Source organism: Psammomys obesus, unplaced genomic scaffold (assembly GCF_907164565.1).
Source record: "Psammomys obesus unplaced genomic scaffold, mPsaObe1.curated_primary_1811, whole genome shotgun sequence".
Lineage (NCBI taxonomy): Eukaryota > Metazoa > Chordata > Mammalia > Rodentia > Muridae > Psammomys > Psammomys obesus.
The window spans coordinates 25,038,682-25,047,033 of record NW_026592118.1 but is presented as its reverse complement, the minus strand read 5'-3'; positions in this window follow the sequence as shown (position 1 = coordinate 25,047,033).

Genomic DNA, 8,352 nt, shown 5'->3' with positions numbered 1-8,352 from the left:
CATTTTCAGTGTAGAGAAAATTATCTCTGTACCAAATCAGTAGCACACTTTATTGGTGCCAAGAGCTGGGTTTTTCCAGTTCTCATTAAATAGGTACCATTTGTTTGTTTGTTTGTTGACAGGGTTTTACTGTGTAGCCTTGGCTGTCCTGGACTCGCTTTGTAGAACAGGCTGGCCTCAAATTCACAGTGATCTGCTTGTCTCTGAATCCCTAATAAATAGGTACTTCTAAGAGAGTAACGCGGTAGACTGATATCAATATACTGTTTAATATATCACTAATTAAATATGTCACTAATAAGAATTGAAATGCCTACTGAATGCCTTGGATCTCTTAAGGATCAAAGTTACATGAAATTTGATATATGCTGTTTTGGCGCTCAAAAAAAAAAAAAAAAAAAACCCAACAGTTCAAACTCCAAAGAGTGTGGACCTTAAAATAAAGGAACAACCTCGAAGTTCTCTCTTGACCGCCTTCATTACATAGGCCTCCTGTGTGTCTCTCACTCCTCTCCAGAAGATCAGGAAGTCGTTACCTCTGAGGCAGCCTTCCAGGAGAGATGCAGGAAAGATTGGCCAATGTCACCGAGAACCTGAAGGTCTCCACACTGAGGGGCACCGGCCTCCATCTCCCTCCAGAGCCTTTACTGTTCTTCTGGGAGAAGATCTGAAAGAACTACAAAACAAGGCAAACTTGTGGGCTTTCTTCCCTCCCTTCTGCATTGCTGGCACCATCACCCTGCAGGGAACCCCAGAGCCGTCCTACCCACACCTGTCCTCTCTGTGTAAGGGGCTATTATTTGGCACTCCACCAACTGGAACTCTGGAGCGGTCATGGTGTATGTTTGGGTCCTATGCTGTGAGTCTTCCCTGAGCACATTATTTTGTGCTTCTTTGCTTTCTTTTTGGCAGTCTGTCCAGAAGCGGCATGGCGCACTAATGTGTGCTTTGCAAAATTGCCTCTTGTTTCCTCGATGGTTGTTGAGCTTTCTGGATGCTGAAGAAAAGCTGCAACCACATGTTTAAGACTGACTGACCTCAAGGAAGCTGAAGTCCAGCCCTCAGTGAACCTTCCAAACCCTCTACACTCCAGCACCTCCCAGGAATGCAAGAGGGAATGGTAGGCGTAGTCCCTGGTAAAGATCCTCTGGCCCTCTTCACCTTTTACCAGGGAATATCAATATCCCCATTTCTGTTGCACAGACCTGGATATCACTGTGTTATTCTGTCAGTCACTGCAGCAAACTTAGCTCCATGATGGCCATAGTCATGTTATGCCTGGGGAAAACCGAGATTCCCCCAAGAGCAGTACACACTTTTAATTATAGCCTTTAAGTGGCTAGGGCTGGAGGATCTAAAGTTCAAGGTCAGTCTTGGATACCTACTAAGTACCGGGCCAGCTGCCTTAGTTCAGGTTTTATTGCTGTGAAGAGACACCATGACCACAGCAACTGTTACAAAAGAAAACATTTTAATTGAGGCTGGCTTACAATTCAGAGGGTTAGTCCCTTATCTGGTGGGAAGTGTGGTGGCATGCAGGTAGACATGGTGCCAGAGAGGAAGCTGAGAGTTCTGCATCTGGATCCGAAGGCAGCAGGACAGGACAGTGAACCACGGAGCCTTATGTGAGCTTCTGAAACCTCACAGCCTACCCACTAATGACACACCTCCTCCAACAAAGCCACACTACTTCAACAGGGCCACACCTACTAATAGTGACATTCCCTATGAGCCTATGGGGCCATTTTTATTCAAACTAGCACACCAGCCTAGGTGAGATAATGAATCCCTGATTCACCACCCAGCAAATAAAAAGAAAAACCCAATAACTTGGTTGGGCAAACTTTCCTGCTGCCTTGGATTGATAGATGTTGAGGACATCACTCATTATAGCATTATGACGGCCCCACTAACACTTTGTTTCAGGGTTGGAGAGACAGCTCAGCAGTTGAGAGCATAGGCTGCTTTCCTTGACAACCCAGTTCAGTTCCCAGCACCCACATGGCAACTCCCACCTGTCTGTAACTCCAGTTCCAGGGCTTCTGACACCCTCACCCAGACATACAAACAGACAAAACTCCCTTTGTTAAAAATTGCTCAGCCTTCACTTGACTCTGCCGAGGCCTGATAGATGACCAGCAGGAGGAAGCAGGGCATCTCTGCTTTCCTTCTGTATCTCTTGTCTCTCTCACGCTTTCACTTCTGTCCACGTGTCTTTTCCTAAGTTCTTATTCTGCACACAAAATCCTAGAACTCTCTTGGCAATGCCCATCAAGCCCCAATATCTGTTTTATCTTTTTACTGGAACAATGAGAGTAGGGCCTCTGACTTGAGGCTTCAGTTGTATATTTACATTTTATTCAACCCACTTTAGCTTTTAAAAGTTTTTATTAGTATATTACATTTCATTATGATGTTTTTATATATGTACATATTTTAATAATATTCACCTCCTCCAATTGCCTCCCTTGTCCCATCCCATTCTCTTTCCTATCTCTTTTCAGCTTCTCCTTTAATAGTGTGTGTGTGTGTGTGTGTGTGTGTGTGTGTGTGTGAAGCAGCTTACCAGTGGCCACACCAGTGAAGAAAATGTTTCTTCTTCCCACAGAAATTATTAGCTGCATATATATCCTCCAGCCAAAATATGTTTCAAATCCTGTGTATTAGAGAGATGGGGGGGGGGGGAAGAGCTACAAAAAGCACGCACACCTAAAGAATCAATAAGCAAGTGTACATGCAAAGAGAACTGGAGGTATGATCTGTCTGTTTAAAACTGAATGCTAAAGAATCTTGTGTTATCCATGCCATTACCATAGCATGTTAAAACATGGGTGAGACTGTGAACCCAAAAACAAACAAACAAAAAATCCACAACAGGAGACCCACAAAGGATACATGTCAAGAAAGAAGGACAATGTGTGATGGTAATGGATAAGTGAGTTATATGGTAGAAAGAAAACACAAAAATGTAAAGCTTAAAAAAAAAAAAAAAGCTGAATTTCCTTTTCCCCACCCAGCACTTGCTGTCAATTTTTTGTTGACCTTTGCCAATCCGACTGGGGTGGGATGAAATCTCAGAGCAGTTTTGATTTGCATTTTCCCAATTGCTAGGGCCGATGAACACTTTTTTGAGATATTTCTTAGCCATTTTTTTTTTTTTTCTTTTGAGAACTCTCTGCTCAGGCCCATTTTTCAAATGGGTCATTTAATTTTTTTTTAACTTAAAAAAATTTTTTTTATTGATTCTTTGTAAATTTCACATCATGTGCCCCAATCCCATTCATTTCCCCATCCTTTGCATTTGCCCTCTGCCCTTGCAACTTTCCTTGCGTCTTGTCATGGAAGCTGTACTGTGCCACAGGGTGTCCCACAGTATAACATTTGTCTATACACCTTCGCTTGCAAATGTTCATTGCAGTGAGTCATTGATCTGTTTCAAGGCCTCTGGCTTCTGCTGTACTATCAATACTGGATCCTCACCGGAACTCCTCTCCATTACCATGTTGTTGCCCAATGTCCTGGAGATCCCGCAGCTTTGATTCTGTAGGACCAGGCCGTTCGCAAGCTCTAGCAGATCTTAGATGGAGTACATACAGATATTGGGGTGGGCCAGCTCAAAGTCCTGGATCTAGCCTGGGGGGTAGCTGAGTTGGTCAGCCCACCAGCTCTCCTGTGCCAGCACCACCAGGACAAGCTCTCCAGCACTGCCCCAGCCAGCTTACCCAAAGCTGCAGCTGGCAAGGGGCAGGGTCAGCTCTCCCGCCCTCTTGCCCTCCGTGCTAGCCCTCCTATTCCCCTACCACCAGGGTCAGCTCTACTGTGCTGCCCAGGAAAGGAGCAGGGCCAGCTCAGCACAGCGCCTTAGGCAGCATCCCAGACCAGGGACATCTGCATGGCCTTTGGTGGTAACACAGGCCTGGGACATTAACACAGACCCCTGCTGCCATAGGGCCACTACCCAAACATGGCTCCAAGCAGCAGCAGCATAGGCCCAGCCCAGACTGCATTCATGGCCTCAGGGGGCAGCTCAGGCCACTCAGATCAGCGTGTTGCCCCTGCAATAGCACAAACCTAGACATCCACATGGTCTCTGGTGGCAGCCAGGTCTTTTGTGGTAACTCGGGCCACAGACATAGAGTCCAGCTGCAGGGGATTCATGGACCCAGACATGGCTCTTGGTGACAGCCCAGGCCAGGACCTCACCATGGCCTCATCATATCTGCCTGTTCCTCACAGCTGTCCAGTCTCCAGTTCCACCTTTCTCTACAGTGTACAGCCCTCTTAGCTCCACTTTCTCTTTCATCTCTGCACCTTGCACTATATCCCTCCCGTCCCCCCGTCTCCCCGTCACACGTTCACCCTTTGCCGTGGTGCCTGTACAGGGCACTTGAGTGTCTTTCTTCTGGCCTCTCTTGGCCAGCATGGCCAACTTTTTTGTGTGTGCGTGTGTGTGTGTGTGCGTTCCTTATATATTCTTGATATTAATCCTCTGTCAAATGTCTAGCTGGCAAAGATTCTCTCCCATTCCATGGGCTTCCTCTTCACCCATCTGATTGTTTCTTTAACTTAGATTTTCAGTTTTGTCAATTTTGGCTTTAATTCTTGGGCAAATGAGTCCTGTCCAGAGTGTCTTTTCCTATGTCACATACAGAAGTGCCTATGTTTTCTTACAACAGTTTCAGTGTTCCAGGCTTCACATTTCCACCTTCAATTCATTTGGAATTAGCTTTTGTACAAAGCGATAACTGCGGGTCTAATTTCATTCTGTTGAATGTGCACATCCAATTTTCCCAGCACCAAGTATTAAAGATGCTCTTTTTTTTTTTCCTCCAGCATATGTTTTGGGTTTTTTTTTTTTTTTTTTTTGGCATCTTTGTCAAACATTAAATGGCTCAAATGATGTGTCCTCTGTTTTTGTTTTCTGTTTTGTTTCTATTTTTGTGCAAGGGCCATATTGTTTTATTACTATAACTCTGTAATAGATCTAGAGATCTGGAGTAATAATCCCCAGCACTGTTCTTTTGGCTCAGGATTGTTTTGCTACCCAGGATCTTTTGTAGTTTCATATGAATCACAGCAATGATCAGCATAGCACATTAACCCTCATAACCAAAAGCTTTCTAATTGTTCTCAACACCTTTCAGAGCTGCTCAACAAGAGGGAAGCCATGCCTGGTACCTGAAAGCTAGCTAACTATCCCAGGCTGGTAAGGTCATCATGGAAGAGAACCTTCAACCACCCTTTGCTAAGCCAGCATAATCCCTAACTACATTCCAGATATCTGTCCTGATACCCACAGGTAGGTGTAGTCCTCACCCCCATCAAGGAAACTTCTGTTTGCAGCAGATGGAGACCAACACAGAAAATCACAACCAATCAAAATGCAGAGTTGTGGAACCAGTGCCAACTGATAGAGCTGCAACACAAGTCCTATACCTAAGGCTCAGGAAACCATGTGGAAGAGGGGGCAGAAAGGTCATAAGAGACAGAGGAACAGCGAGTTTGCTGTGAGGTTGTGTCTCTTACAAATGTCAGAAGCTATACCCCTTGAAGTTGTACCAACATGGCTGCCAAAACATGACCTGAACAAGGAGGGCATAAGTAGGCATTCTGACATAGATGGGGGAAAGCTCAAGAGGCCTCAGGTATACACAAAGAACTAGGCAACCAAAGAATGCTGAGAGTGGGAGAAATTATCTTCTTCCGTAGATAAAAGCACACCAATTGCTTATCTAATGCCAAATAGTCAATCCTGAAAAATATACATGCAAGTGTATGTTCAACAACTAATTCAGAGAGAGGCCATGAATTTGAAAGAGAGCAAGGAGAGGTATATGGGAAAGTTTGGAGGGACAAAAGGAAGGGGAGAAAGGTTGATGTAATTATAATCTCAAAAATAAATTCTTTAAATGTAAAGTTGGAAATACAACCTTCCTCGTGTCTTGAAATGAAGATATGAGAAATTCAAAAGAGTTTAGATTTTCTGCTCTATCGATTGGATCTGGAAAGCAGATTTCCTGACTGTCGGCTCTGCCTAGTGTATACACCAATTTCCATGCTTTTGGCAACAGGAAGCCACTGTGGATTTGTAAGCCGAAGAGTGCTTTAGACACGTCAGCAGTGAGCAGGGCTGTGGTGGCTCACACCTGTAACACCAGCCCTCCGGAGGCTGAGGCAGGAAGATTTGAATTTGAGGTAGCCTAGGCTACATAATGAGCCCTTGTCTCAGACAAAAAAAAAAAAAAAAGAAAGAAAGAAAGAAAAAAAAAAGCATTTTTTTTTCCAATTGCTGTGACAATTACCTGGTAGAAATAAATGAGAACATAAATATTTTAGTTCATGGTTTCAGTGCATAGTCATCTGGCTTTGCTTCTGGACACAGGTTGCTCATGCAGAAAAGCATGGCGGCAGGAGGCGAAGAGGTTAACACAAAAGGGTGGAAGGAGACACATCTCCAAATTCACACCTCCAGTGACCTAGTTCCTTCAAAGGTCCTACATCCTAGAGTTTCCACCCTCTCCCAGAATAGCCTCCAGCTGGGACAGCGTTCAACACAGGAACCTGAAGGCAGTAGCTCACAGTCAGGCTGTGACAAGCCAAATGAGATAGAAGCCACGAGGAGACAGAACGGCAGGAGATTCTCAATCAGGATGTCAAATTCAAGAGGACGTTCATTGCTAAGAAAGGACCATCCACTAGCTAGAAAATATTCCCAGTGCTTGCAGCATTATTGTTTTAGCTTTCACATCACAAAACACACACACACACACACACACACACACAAAAAAAAAAAAAAAACCACACAAGCTCTATTTATCGTGATTGATTGTTCTACCTACGTTCCACTGGTGTTCTTCGAACTTTGACATCTGACTTGGAAGACAGCTGGTCTCTGCTTCTGGATGACTTCCTGTTAAGAAGGCAGTCATACTACATATTTAAAATATGGACTTACACAAAGACAAATGAAAAATTTCTTGGGAGCAGTCATTCTGTAATAGATAAGAAAGATTCAAATCTCCCTAAAGTAGCCAGAAGTCAGGCACCATTAACTAGGGATTGAGAATGTGAATTGATGATAGGTTCCTATAATTACCCTTGGGCATTTCTATATCCCTTTCGCCCTGTCTTATTCCCCTTAAAAGAAAAACTGTATCAAAAATATGTGTCTAGAATTCATCCATTTCTTTTAGATTTTTCCAGGGTTAAAAACAAAACAAACAAACAAAACAAAACAAAAAAAAAACATTTAAAGTACTTCCTTATCCAGACTCTCTGCATTTTCTTGGTCTCTGTTGTTCCTTTTCCCTTTCTATTTCTAAATTTATTAATTTGGGTCTTCTCTCTCTTTTGCTTACTTTAATTTTCTTTTCAGAAAACCAACTATTTAAGAGTTTGATTGAGTCATTGTTCATTTAGTTTCCACTTCATGAACGTTTGCCTAGGTGTCTGTTATTACTTACCCTCTATTGATTTGGGGCTCAGTTTGTTTTTCTTTTTTTAAGACTGGAGATGCATAGCTCAGGCAGTTATACGAAATCTCTCAGACTTGTTACTCTACACATTTAGATCTTTCAGCTTTCCTCTTTGAACTGTCTCAGCTATATTCTAAGGGCTGCCAACTCAAAAACATGCTTAGTGAATGGTTTTCTTACCTAGCAACCTTTTCAGTATATCAACATTTACATCGCATTCTTCCATTGTTAAAGTAAATCTATTTCACATAAAGTATTGAGAACTCCTGAGCTATTTCCTGTACATTTTCTGGGTTTTGAGACTCACCTATACAAAACCATTCAAGCTTTAAGTCTATCATTTTGTTTTGATGGGTTTTTTTTTATTTGCTTCTTTCTTGTGTGTGAGATAAGGTCTTATTATACAGGCTAGGGTGCCTTTAAACTTGCAATCCTCCTGCCTCAGCCATTCATATGCTGAAATTACAAGCATGAGCCACATTCCTGACTGAATCAAGGTTAGTAGGTTCCGGGGATGCCTTGGTGAGTCTCTAGATTCCTTAGCAAGAAAATTCTAATTTATTAGGATAATCATCATCATCATCAATAACAACAATGAGGATGAGGCAGGGTAGCATAGCTGAAGTACTTGTACAGAGGTCTAGAAGTCTAGTTCTTCCGCAAGTATATATGAGCTCTTACACGAAATAAACCAGTGTTTTATCTTAGGTAAACACCAGCGTGTTTGTCTGTATCTATTATACTCTATGGTTGAGAAACACCTAGTGAACCTCTTATGGTACAGTTGATTGTAACATGTTTCCCACAGGACAGAGATCTCAAGGGAAAATGGAGTAGATATAGAGAGCCAGGCTAGTACTCTGTGGCTGTGGAAATG